Raw genomic sequence first — 12,314 nt, forward strand, 5'->3', positions numbered from 1 at the left:
ATTGATCACGACCGTTTTCGCATAGGGTTGTCGTATGTGATTTATTTTATTATTATTTTTTTTTCTTAGTAAAAATACACAATTTTTTCCGCCTGTTTAAATCTTCTTCCTTAAGGCTATTGAGGCTAAATAATTCTTTAATACAATTCATACATTTCTAATAAGATGTCATTTAAGTAATACACAAATTTGTACTGTACACATTTTTGCACTTAACCAAAAATTTGAATTTTTTACATTTGTTTTTTAATATGTGTCATTTATAATCAGATCTTAACATATGTAAACAAAAACAATATATATTTGCTGGCAGAGTACAACATTGGGCAACATTGGACCACAAAAACTTAAGAAATATTTCTCCGGACCACTTGACGTATGCGTATTTTAAACAAATTATTATTTTTTAATTCGAATCACGCATACGTTGGTGGTACAGTGGAATTACGAGAAAGCATTCTATGTGTTTATAAAATTTAGCATTTTCAATTCGATACAAATATTTTGTATTATTGTTGTTTTCCTGCTCACACGTAAGATGTGCAGTGGGAAAATAAATTTAATTTATAAAAATCTAGCATCTGCATATATAATTAGCAGATGCACAGTACATTTGTTGGACTACAGTACATAATTTTTCAATCTGCAGATCAGGTATAATCTATTAAAAATAGCGTAACATTTTTAGGAAATATGTACCACATGGACCCATCTGTTACTTCTGTCTTCCTCTGCGAATATGACCACGGGACCGCCAGTCATATACGCAACACACACTCAACTGACGACGCATAAGCAAGCATGTTATTATAGTGTACACACTAATTTAAGGGAAACCCCATTCTCGATTTTAATTTTTCATGATTTTCAATGGGCTGGTAAATCAATACCAATGCTTGTTACGGTTTGTTTCTTTACACATATATAATTGAGGATTTAAAAAGGGAAGAAAAAAAATTACAAAGAAAAATGTTGTTGTTGTTTTTTGTGATCAAAGAAATGTCCTTATTTTTGATGGCGGGCATGATAACTCCTCACTGGAATCGGCAAATTCCAACGGTGTTAGAAAGAGTACATGTCTGGCCTCGCTCTTCGCTCTAAAATTAACAAACTGGCGGACCTTTGAAAAAATATTTTTGGAAAATCGCCGATTTGTTACCAAAACCCAAGTTAAAAAATAAGGAAGATCTTCACCGATTGGCTTTATCCTAGTTCATACGATAGCTATACACTCACAGAGAAACGTGTAGAAATTTGAAATCGATTGGGTTATTAGTTTTTGAGTTATCGAGCCCGCCATTCGCAAAAAAAAAATAGAGAAAAACGCGATTAATGTTTGAGAAGCCCTTCAGCCGTCACTTGATGCTGACACAATAAATCGGCTATATCTTCAAGAGTTCTTGAGATTTTCATTTGAAATTTTGTAGGGACATTCTTTAATTAGTGTAGATTCGAATTATATCAACAACATTTTTGACCCCGAGAATGGGGGGGGGGGGGGGTTCCCCTTAAAAGTGTGCTTTGTTTTATTCTGGTGGATTAATTGTCGGGATTTGGGAAATTAACTTGAGACAATATTCTTCATAGGCCGCGTAAACATTTAGTAACAACTCATGATGTTGCCAGAGAAAATGTGAAATGACTGAAGTTCGATTTCCATGCCGTAATCAAATATCCATGATTTGCTACCGGCACAAAAATGTGTCTTCTTGGAGTGCGTCCAAATTATTCTTATTGAACAAACTACGTTTATTCATTGCACCACTAGGCGTATGAGAAATGTAAATATTGTGTATATGCTACGTTACTCATACGCATGAGGTAAAGCGATAATAGGAATAGATCTTTGGTTCTAAAATGATTTAAAATAAATATATGTTTTCATAATTTAAAAAAAGTGATAACATGCTGCGACTATTTATATTGTATTGCAAACTTGTTAGTGGCCCACCTGGCGTATGCATAATATAAACAAATATAATTTTGTATATGTTACTCATCCGCCGATAGATATTGCGATAGATTAATAATTCTGAAAATTGAAACAAAACAAAAAGTATAATTGAGAATAAAATAGTTTTTTAATTCGATTTATTAATGAGTCTCTAGAAAAAAATGGAGGACTTTACATTGTTATGATATTAAAGATATACAATTACAGAATATATTTCCAGGATCTATGATATAATCCCGGAACTGTACAAGGTAATATATTCTTGTTAAACCTTGTCCATGGCTTCTACCATTATTGGGTTTTAACTCACCAAAGGAGTTTTTTCTTCTTAATTTATATTAAGTTAATTAATCAACAAATATGTCGTTGGAAAATACTACAAATAATATTGACATGAAATAGAGACTTCACCTGAGGATTTAATTTACTATTTATATTCTCCAAAATGCGTTTGTGTGCTGGTATATGATGTGCCGCCGGATGAAATTGCTTTTTATTTTATTTGTTTTTCAATTTATCCATCCACTGTGCTATATTTCTTCTCTAATATTTTGATGATTTAATTTAAAATTTCCCAGAAATTGTTTTACGATGAACACATGTAATAAATATTCACTGGAAATGAGAAACACACACATTTCAATATATAATGCAAAATTTAGGGTCATAATTAATAATTGCTGCAAATAAATTTTAAAAATACACTGTGGCTCATGTAAAATAATTTAATATTGAAATTCGATAGAAAAGCTCTATAAATTATTCGCAAAAGTTATAGCAATATTATTATTTTTTTTTTGGAACAAGTATTGCAGTCAAAAGTCCGATATAGCCGAAATTTTGTAGCAGAAAAAAAAGAATAACAATTATTTTCTAGACACTTCAAGGAGGTCTTCTAGCACTTGATATGGTTAAGGTCGGCTGGCCACCATGATGTGGCTATTCAAAGTACCTGAACTAGAATTACTGGCCGGTGCAAATGAAATACCTACAGACACATAGGTATGGAAATTGGGCTAGGACTTTAAAAATACCGAAAATGGCAGCTGACCTTTTTAGAAATATTGAAAATGGTCTAGAGTGAATTTGTTTATCCATGAAGATTTCAACATTTGTAATTTCTCACACTTCGTAATGCCAAAATACAGTCCCTTCGGTTTGGAAATGGGCGTTGTTGTGTGTTCTATACCCAAAGATCACCGTATATTTATAATGATAACTCACAATATCAAACTCAAACTCATAATTCGGATCTCGCCACTGATCCTTATCACTTCCATTAGTTTTTTGTTGGGATACTCTCCCCAGAAGCTATTTATAGCTTCTTTACAAAAAACTTTTCATACCCAAAAGTCTCTTGTAACAAATCGAAGTTCTTACGTTACCAGCGATACGACCTCAACGAGAAGTTCGTTGGCGCATGACTTCGTAGTAACAAGGCGTTTGCAAAGAAGCTATAAATAGCTAAGGGGGAGAATATCACAACAAAAAAATAAGGGAACTGATGAGGATCTGTGGCGAGATCCGCAACTATAGTTTTCACTGCCTTACCCCTCGGGGAACAATGTCATATATTCGCCACTAATAAATAGTTGTTTTGTAGACCCTTCACCACACTCTGGTACAGAGTATTATGTCTTTGTGCATATGTTTGTAACAGGCAAAAGGAATCGAGATAGACCCATGGTTCCTTTTGAGAATATGCATAGAATCACGTTTTAAGTCGATTTACGCATGGACGGACGGACGTCCATGTATTTTTGTGAACTAAGTACAGGTCGAATTTATAATGCGATTTGGATGAAATTTGGCACAATTCACTTATCCTATTGAAATTGGAGAAAATCGGTTCAGATTTAGATATAGCTCCCATAAAAAGTTTCGTCCGATTTGATGTAAACGATGCACCAAACTCCCAATATTTGCCCGAGTGGTACAAAATTTTGCACAGCGCACTGAATCGGGTCCATACTTATGTATGTGAAGTTTTGTTAGAATCGGCTCAAATTTAGATATAGCTCCCATATATAGTTTACTCGATTTCATACAAATGTTACACCAATGAATCCAAGTCTTCCCGTTTGACATGCAATTTTTCATAGATTTCAGAATGGTTTTTTTTGGTTTTTTCAATTGGTTGAAATATCTATCTATATAGCATATTTGATTTCGCCCGATACCATCTCAATGGTCCTCCAAAGATGCTATGTCTGTTCTATCTTCAGGATTTTGTAGATATTCACATCTGGGTACAAACCCAAAGCGGTTAAGGGTATCATATAGTCGGCCCCGTCCGACTTTTTAACTTTCCTTACTGGTTTTTTATAAAAACAACAAACTGGGATTTAGTCTGACTATTTTGCAAAAACAAAACACAAATGGTATCCCAAATAACCCGCCAGCACTACTGAGGTTTTATGTTACATTTCTATGAAAAAATAGCTAATATTGTTGGAATTTTTTTTTGTCCTAAATTGACGTCTATATATATATATATATATATATATTATGACTTCTCTTGTACAGTGACTTATACTAAAATTTGATGGAGAATATTTTTGTCCTTCTAAAACGACATCTAGTGGGAAAAATTGGTACAAACTCGGAATAAGATTTGTTTGGGCCCTAAAATGAGTTTTCATATTTTTAAGATTTTTGACGTTTAGGCTGATTTTTGAGTTGTGGTCTATTCTGAAACTTATAGAAAAACTCTATGACAAATATGTTCATATAATATTCTGGGCTGCTATAAAACCGTATTAAATGAATTTTTAAACATTTCTGGAAAAGAGGACCGAAAAGACCCCCTCAGAGAGTCGACTGAGGGTTAGCGTATTTAAGAAAAATATTCCTCACATATTTATTATATATACATATATTGCTAGAGACACCATATACCTAAAATGCAGGGATTTCGAAAAATCCTAATTCGAAAAATTTCAAATGTCTTGGAAATGGGAAATATTGTCATGACTTCTTAGATTACCTCACGACGTAAACTTTCAAAATACCGAAACACATGTCTTCTACTTTTAGCTCCTCTGTCATAAATTTTTTTAAATGTCTCAATAATTATTTTTTGTGTTGCACAGTGTAATCTACATAAATCATTTTCAGGTCTCACAGCCTCTAAGAAATATTCACACAAATACACAATATTAAATTTCCTTTTTTCTTCTATGGAAGATGGAAAGAAGAAAATAAAAATATAACGAATATTCATAATAGCCAATTACTTAGAAGGTTTTATTTTGGCCTACACACAGTGCCTTAAGGCTATAACACACCACAAAAATATATGTATAACTAGCATTATCTCATATCACTTAAGGAGGATTCATAACAATTTATCTTATTCTCATGCAGCAGTGTGCCATCAGGAGAAGGACCATGGCTTTTGTCTATGTGTTGGTGCTAGGAAATCTAATATTTTTGCCCATTTCCATAATTATTATTTAAGTCACATGTGTCAAGAAGATGTGTGATGGTGGTGGTGTTGTTGCTGACGCTAATATTGTTGGAGGCATTGTCAGAATCGGAATTATGCCTGACACCTTGGTGTTACTGCTGTCGTTGTCAGCCAGCCACACAATAAGACATTTGTAAACACAATGCTCTTTGGTTGGTTTATTATCAGCAGCAGCAACAACAACATTTGTGGAAGGTAATTTATGCATTTTTGTTAGGTTATATCAAAATTTATGGGCTTTTCTGGTTAAATTAGTCAAAAGACGAATGGCGGGAAGAGATCGACAGAGAGATAAAGGAGAAAACACCAAATGTGTGAGAAATGTGTATTTTCAGGATAATGCAGCATTATGTGGGTGTTGCTACATATCTGTCTACACACACACATATATATGACTGTGTTCGTGTGTGTGTCAGTTTGCAGAAATTAATCCTAAATGTCAAAGTTGTAATTCATGCGACAATAATGCCTTTGCCGTTTCCACTTTTTTTGCCAGTAATAAGGAACTGCCGTCGTTTTTTGAAATATATATTTCCGTCAATATTTGATAAAGTACTTTTTCATGTACACACGCTCGTTTGCAACAAACCCAAAAAACAAGAAACAAAAAATGCCACACAAGATGATGATGATGACAAATGCCTAATGTGTAACCACAACAACAAACAATGTAACATTAATGTGTGGGCTGCCAGTTTTTGAAATAAAGTACTAATTCATGACAGGAATGATTGATGATAATTTATATAAAAGTTTTTTCCTTTAGCACCATGAGTAAGTGAAAGGTGCATTACAACATTTTTAAATTTTCGCTAAAATTTTAAATGGAAGAAAAAAATACATAAGGAGAAAAGTTGAGGGAAATATACATATAAGTCGGTTTAGCTAGGCCCATATTTTGTCAACCTAATCACAGTATTTAAAACAAGACTTTGGTAGCATAACCCTAGGGTGCGGAGTCTAAAATAAATTAATATTTCAATAATCATGAGTACGAACAGGGTTTTTATACCCTACACAACTATGTTGTCAGGGTATTATAGCTTTGTGCAACCCTAAAAGTTTGTAACGCCACGAAATATTGGTCCTGGACCCACCTTTAAGTATACCGATCGTCATATCTCGACTAGCTGAGTCGATCTAGACATGTGTGTCCGTCCTTCCGTCTGTCCATTATAATTTGTAAACACGATACATGCCACATTTATGGACCAATCTTCACGAAATTTTGCACGTAGAATGGGTTCTGGCCTCTATTGTTTTTGGAAAAGATCGTTTAATATTTAGGGGATGAAATGGACCAAAAACTTTATTTTTGTCTGATCTTCTGGTCGCTCCAGAGGCCGCAATTATGGCTCAAACACCGCGAATTTTTGCATGGAGAAGGGGATCGGGCCAAAGAATAAGCATGCCTGTTTTGATAAAGAGCGGTCAATATTTAGCGGGTCAAATGGACCCTGACTTTTGTCTGAAAAATGACAAAATTTGTATTCTATGGCGTATATATTATAAGATGATAATATATTCAAGAGTAGTGGCTGACCTTCAAAATGTATACCAATTATATTATCGTACGTCATCGGATGTGGGATTTACACGTAAATATTTACAGGTGCTTAAGTATTCAGTCATTATTTAGTAACCCAAAACCACACTAGAGGGCGGAAATATAGGCTGATCGCCTTGAAAATTTCAATGAGATTCCAGTTATGGTCAAGGACAACGCCTATAACTTTCGTTGACGATCAGACAATAGTTTTGGGATGAAGGGGACCGAAAACTTAACATCTTGTGTTTTTTTAGTCGATCTATAGGCCACAATTGAAAGCCCAACATCACAACAGAACCCACGGTAAAGAGAATCTGGACAAGTACAGCCCTCGTCTACTGAGTATTAGTAATATATGTTGCCTTTAATCCACTAATGCACAAAATAGTACGATAGCGGTGATGGCTAAACACGTATTCTCTTTTTTTCTCTCTTCGCCAGTCATTTTTGAAAGGGATCTCTCACTTACGCTCTCACACACTTACTCTCACTTTAATTCTGTTCAACTCTGCTTTAATCAGGTTTCAAGAGGGTGTAAATAACGCAAAAATAGTCGTGGAAGTTGTGTAGGGTATTATATGGTCGGCTCCGTCCGACTATACTGCTCCGCTCACTGGTTTTAAAAATAAAATGTATAAAGGATTTTATTTTGTTAGAAAAAAATATATTGGCATTGCAAATATTATATAATTTTAAATACATTCCATTTTAAATATTTCCCAGAAAAAATAATGCATTTTTATTACAATTAACAAAAAATATTTTATATTAAAAAAAATTGCTTTCTCAATGCATTTCTTGTATTTTTATGTATATTTCTACCATTATTTATGTATATATTATTTGTGTGTGTTCATATATATATATATATATTTATGTGTGTGGAATAAGTTTATATGTGAACGTTCTTTTATTCTTGGAATTATTTATTTTTTGAAGGCCTTTGGTTGCCAACGAACCATAAATGCAACCATCCAGTCACACAGCCATCCAACCCATCAAACTGCCAAGCATTCACCCAACCAACCAGCCAGCTATCCAAGCATCAATGAATGCATTCATTTCTCCAGGCTTATATGTGTGACTAACAAACGTCAGCATGTTTTTGCTGTGCATCTTTGCACGTCATATATATAAACGTGTGTAGTTGTAGCACTGTGGTATTAAAAGGACATAACAAATAACAATTCTACTAAGTAAAATAGTAAAATATGAATAGGCCTGAGTGTATAGGCATACAATACCTCAACATGTCGAAGTCAAATTCTATGTATGGGTCTCATTTTTTAGTATAGACCTGATCCTTTTTAAACAAATTGTGATCTATAAAAATATTTTTGAGACACCTAATCTGATATTTTCTAAGGTAAGAACATTTTGAATTATTCAGGGTATTGGAGGGTATGTGAAGTTTATCTGATCTCGATAGTTTATAACACCATGAAATGTTGGTTCTAGGCTCAAAATCTAGTATACCGATCATATCCTGATGATTGATAAATATTATGAGGATAAAATGGATTAAAATGTAATTTGTTAGGCCACTGGAGATGATGTTTTACTAAATTTTGATGATTTTAGGAAAATATGGGTGTTTGAGGCTGTTTCACAGTAAATCGATGCAAGGATAAAATGAAGTAACAATATATAGACACTCAGTTTGGAAAATTGGGGTAAGACCTTGAACACACCAAAAATAACGCGTAAACATTTTATGGATGCTATTTAGAAAGGGAACTTATATTAAAACTGTTCTGAGGGAATTGTTTGCCCACAAAGGCCGTTTTGTTCCAAATTACAGTCACTTCGTAATGCCAAAATACAATTAAAATAAACCCCATCAAAATGCCTAAAAATGGGTTGCACCTTTTGTATTGAGATTATACCCAAAGATTGACATATATTCATAATTTCATTTAAAATTCGGCTTAGAATTGTGCACCAAATCCCAATAATACCTAATTGACCGGTACCGTTGTATGGGGTCTATTACAAAACGGGTTGAAAACCCAATGAAAAATCAAAATATTAAATTCGAAACTTTATGGTTGAGAGGTATCATTATATGAGAGTTACCCAACACATGGGTCAATATTGGTAAATTGAGGTAGGGGAGAACCCCAAAAATATTGTTGAAAAGTAAACTCAATCTCACCACAAACTGAAACTTGGGAGGTGATAGTCCTTCAAAATTTTTTTTACAAACCTTACAAACAGATAATCCTTCCAAAATAATTTTTAAAAATTTCATGAACAGATATTCCTTCAAAAAATTATTTGAAAAAGAACACGCATTGACAGTCCTTCAAAACATTATTTAAAAAAAACACGCATTGAATCTACACAAAATCCTTCACAAAAATAGTTTTTAAAAACTTTACGCCTTGCTAGTCCTTAAAAAAATATTTCTAAAAACTGTACGCCTTTCTAATCCTTTAAAAAATACTTTTAAATCTACACTTTGCTTACTTACTTGTACATAGCTGGCTTGTTACAGAACGGTTGTTCCATAAGCCGAGCTTAAAAATGATTTCCAGGCGCCTCGGTCTTGTGCGCATCTCCTCCAATTTGAAGATGTTGTCTTCTACTTGGTCTTTCCATCTAATTCGTGGCCTTCCCCTTCTGCGTGAACCATCAGTAGGCTAGCTTTTATATGCCTTCTGAGCTGGGTCATTATCATTCCTTCGCACAACATGACCTAGCCATTGTTGTCGCTGCAGCTCAATATGACTGACTATGACGATGTTCGCGTATAAATTGTAAAGCTCGTGGTTCATTCGACGCCGATATTAACCGTCGACGCAGATCGGCCAGTAGATCTTTTGGAGAATTTTTCACACAAACACGCCAAGAGCTGCTTCATCTGTTTGCGCAAGAACCCATGCTTCAGATCCATATAACAGCACTGGTAGTATCAGCGTCTTGTAAAGTGTGAGTTTAGTCTGGCGGGAGGTGTGCCTTATTTCTAAACTGCTTACTTAGATCATAGTAGCATTTGTTGGCCATCACAATCCTTCTAGGAATTTCAAAACTGATGTCATTCGCTTTATTTATGGCGGTACCAAGGTATATATATATATATATATATACATATATATCGATGTCATCGGCGTAGACGAGTAACATGTGTTGCTTGGTGTAAAGAGTGTCATTTCTGTCCACTTTTGCCTCTCGTATGACCTTTTCCAGCAGGATGTTAAAAAGGTCGCACGACAAACTGTCACATTGTCTGAATCCTGGTTCGATATTGAAGGGCTCCGAGAGGTCATTTCGAATTTATTTTGCAGGAATGCCAAACGCAGACATGGCTTTTAATCACCTCTGAACGGATAGGGCTGTTTAACTGCTGACCTTGTGCCAGTTAAAAAACATTTTTAAAAAATCTGCACGCTGATAGTCCTTCAAAAATTATTTTTAAAACCAGTGAGCGGAGCAGTATAGTCGGACTGGCCGACAATATGATACACTAAACAATATTCAGTAGACGAGGGCTTTAATTGTCCAGATTCACTTTACCGTGGGTTATGTTGTGATGTTGGGCTTTCAATTGTGACCTATAGATCGATTCAAAATACACAAAAAAATAAATTTTCGGTCCATTTCATCTACAAAATTATTATCTGATTATAACCGAAAATTATAGGCGTTGTCATTGATCATACCTGGATCCTCATGGAAAATTTCAAAGCGATCAAAGCTATGTTTCTGCCCTCCAGTGTGGTAATGGGTTACTAAATAATATATGAATACGTAAGCACCTGTAAATATTTAAGTGTAACTCCCACATCTGGATATATACGACAATATAATTGGTATCAATTTAATGGTCAACCACTTCTCTTGGATATACCACCAACTTCTCAGGTATATGTCCTTCAGGAGCAAGTATATACGCCCCAGAATAAAAATGTTGTAATTTTTCAAACAAAAGTCAGGGTCCATTTGACCCGCTAAATATTGACCGATCTTTATCAAAACAGACATGCTTATTCTTTGGCCCGATCCCCTTCTCCATGTAAAATTTCACGATGTTCGGACCATAACTGCAGACTCTGGAGCGACCAGAAAAACCAACAAAAATTAAGTATTTGGTCCATTTCATCCCCTAAATATTAACCGATCTTTCTTCGTTGACCAGAACTCATCCTACATGCAAAATTTCGTGAAGATTGGTCCATAACTGTGGCCTGTATCGTGTTTACAAGTTATAATGAACAGACGGACGGACGGACACACATGTCAAGATCGACTCAGCTAGTCGAGATATGACGATCGGTATACATAAAGGTGGGTCTAGGACCAATAATTCGCGGCGTTACAAACTTTTGGGGCTGCACAAAGCTATAATACCCTGACAACGTAGTTGTGTAGGGTATAAAAATCTGGGATAGTACTTCAAAAGATTTCTATTGAACTTAAAAATATTGTATTTTTAAATACAATATTTGCTTCGGTATTTATTTGGAAATCAAATCACTGTTACAACATCTCTACAACATTCCAATTTAAAACCCCTTTTAACTCAATTCCTAGGTAATGACATTTTCCAAGAAGTATCCTTCGCCTGAGAATCTATGCTCCATAGAAAATTTCTCAAAAACCCGTAATACTTTTCCATTGAAAATTGCCAGTGGACATTGTAACTAGATAGTCCTAAGAATATCAGTAACAATTTTTATTAATAATCATATGTATATCTAAACATACTCTCGTTGCGATTCGAGGAACTTCAGGAGAGATATTATCGCATGTTTTACATATATGAAAGAGTTCCTCCCCAAAGTACTTCGAATTGCATAATAAAAATGTAAGGAATGTCCAACAGGAGCCAATGTGTCTGCCAGAATTAAATAGGGTAATTTATATCAAGTTCTTTGCTAACCTTCTGAGAGTCGGAACGAACGAATAACCAACCGAACTAACATCATGTCATATTATGTCTCGAGCACTTATGTTCTGAGTACAAGTGACAACATATCTTTTGCATATGGTGTAATATTTGCCAACAAATACACTTACATATTCCCCAAGCACTTTATACACAACATACACAACATTCCCCAAGCACTTTATACACAACATACACCATGTAAATATTTGTAACATTTCCATTGCAATATTTACCTTTGAATATGAGAACAGATGTGGTTATTATTTTTTTTTTCTCGGAATCGAAAAAAGGGTTGTTGTGTGTTGGTCGGTTTGTGTACCTTTGGCAAATAAGCTTAAAAGCCTGAATAATGGGTTGCATGAGGTTGGATCTATTTAGGAGATTAATTTGTACAAACAAAATATTAAGCACATAGCTAGCTCTTCAGGTGAGAGATTTATAAATCTATGAC

The sequence above is a fragment of the Musca vetustissima genome, unplaced genomic scaffold, assembly GCF_032173495.1.
Source record: "Musca vetustissima isolate MV318-11 ecotype Yass unplaced genomic scaffold, APGP_CSIRO_Mvet_v1 utg2722, whole genome shotgun sequence".
In the NCBI taxonomy this organism is placed as follows: Eukaryota; Metazoa; Arthropoda; class Insecta; order Diptera; family Muscidae; genus Musca; species Musca vetustissima.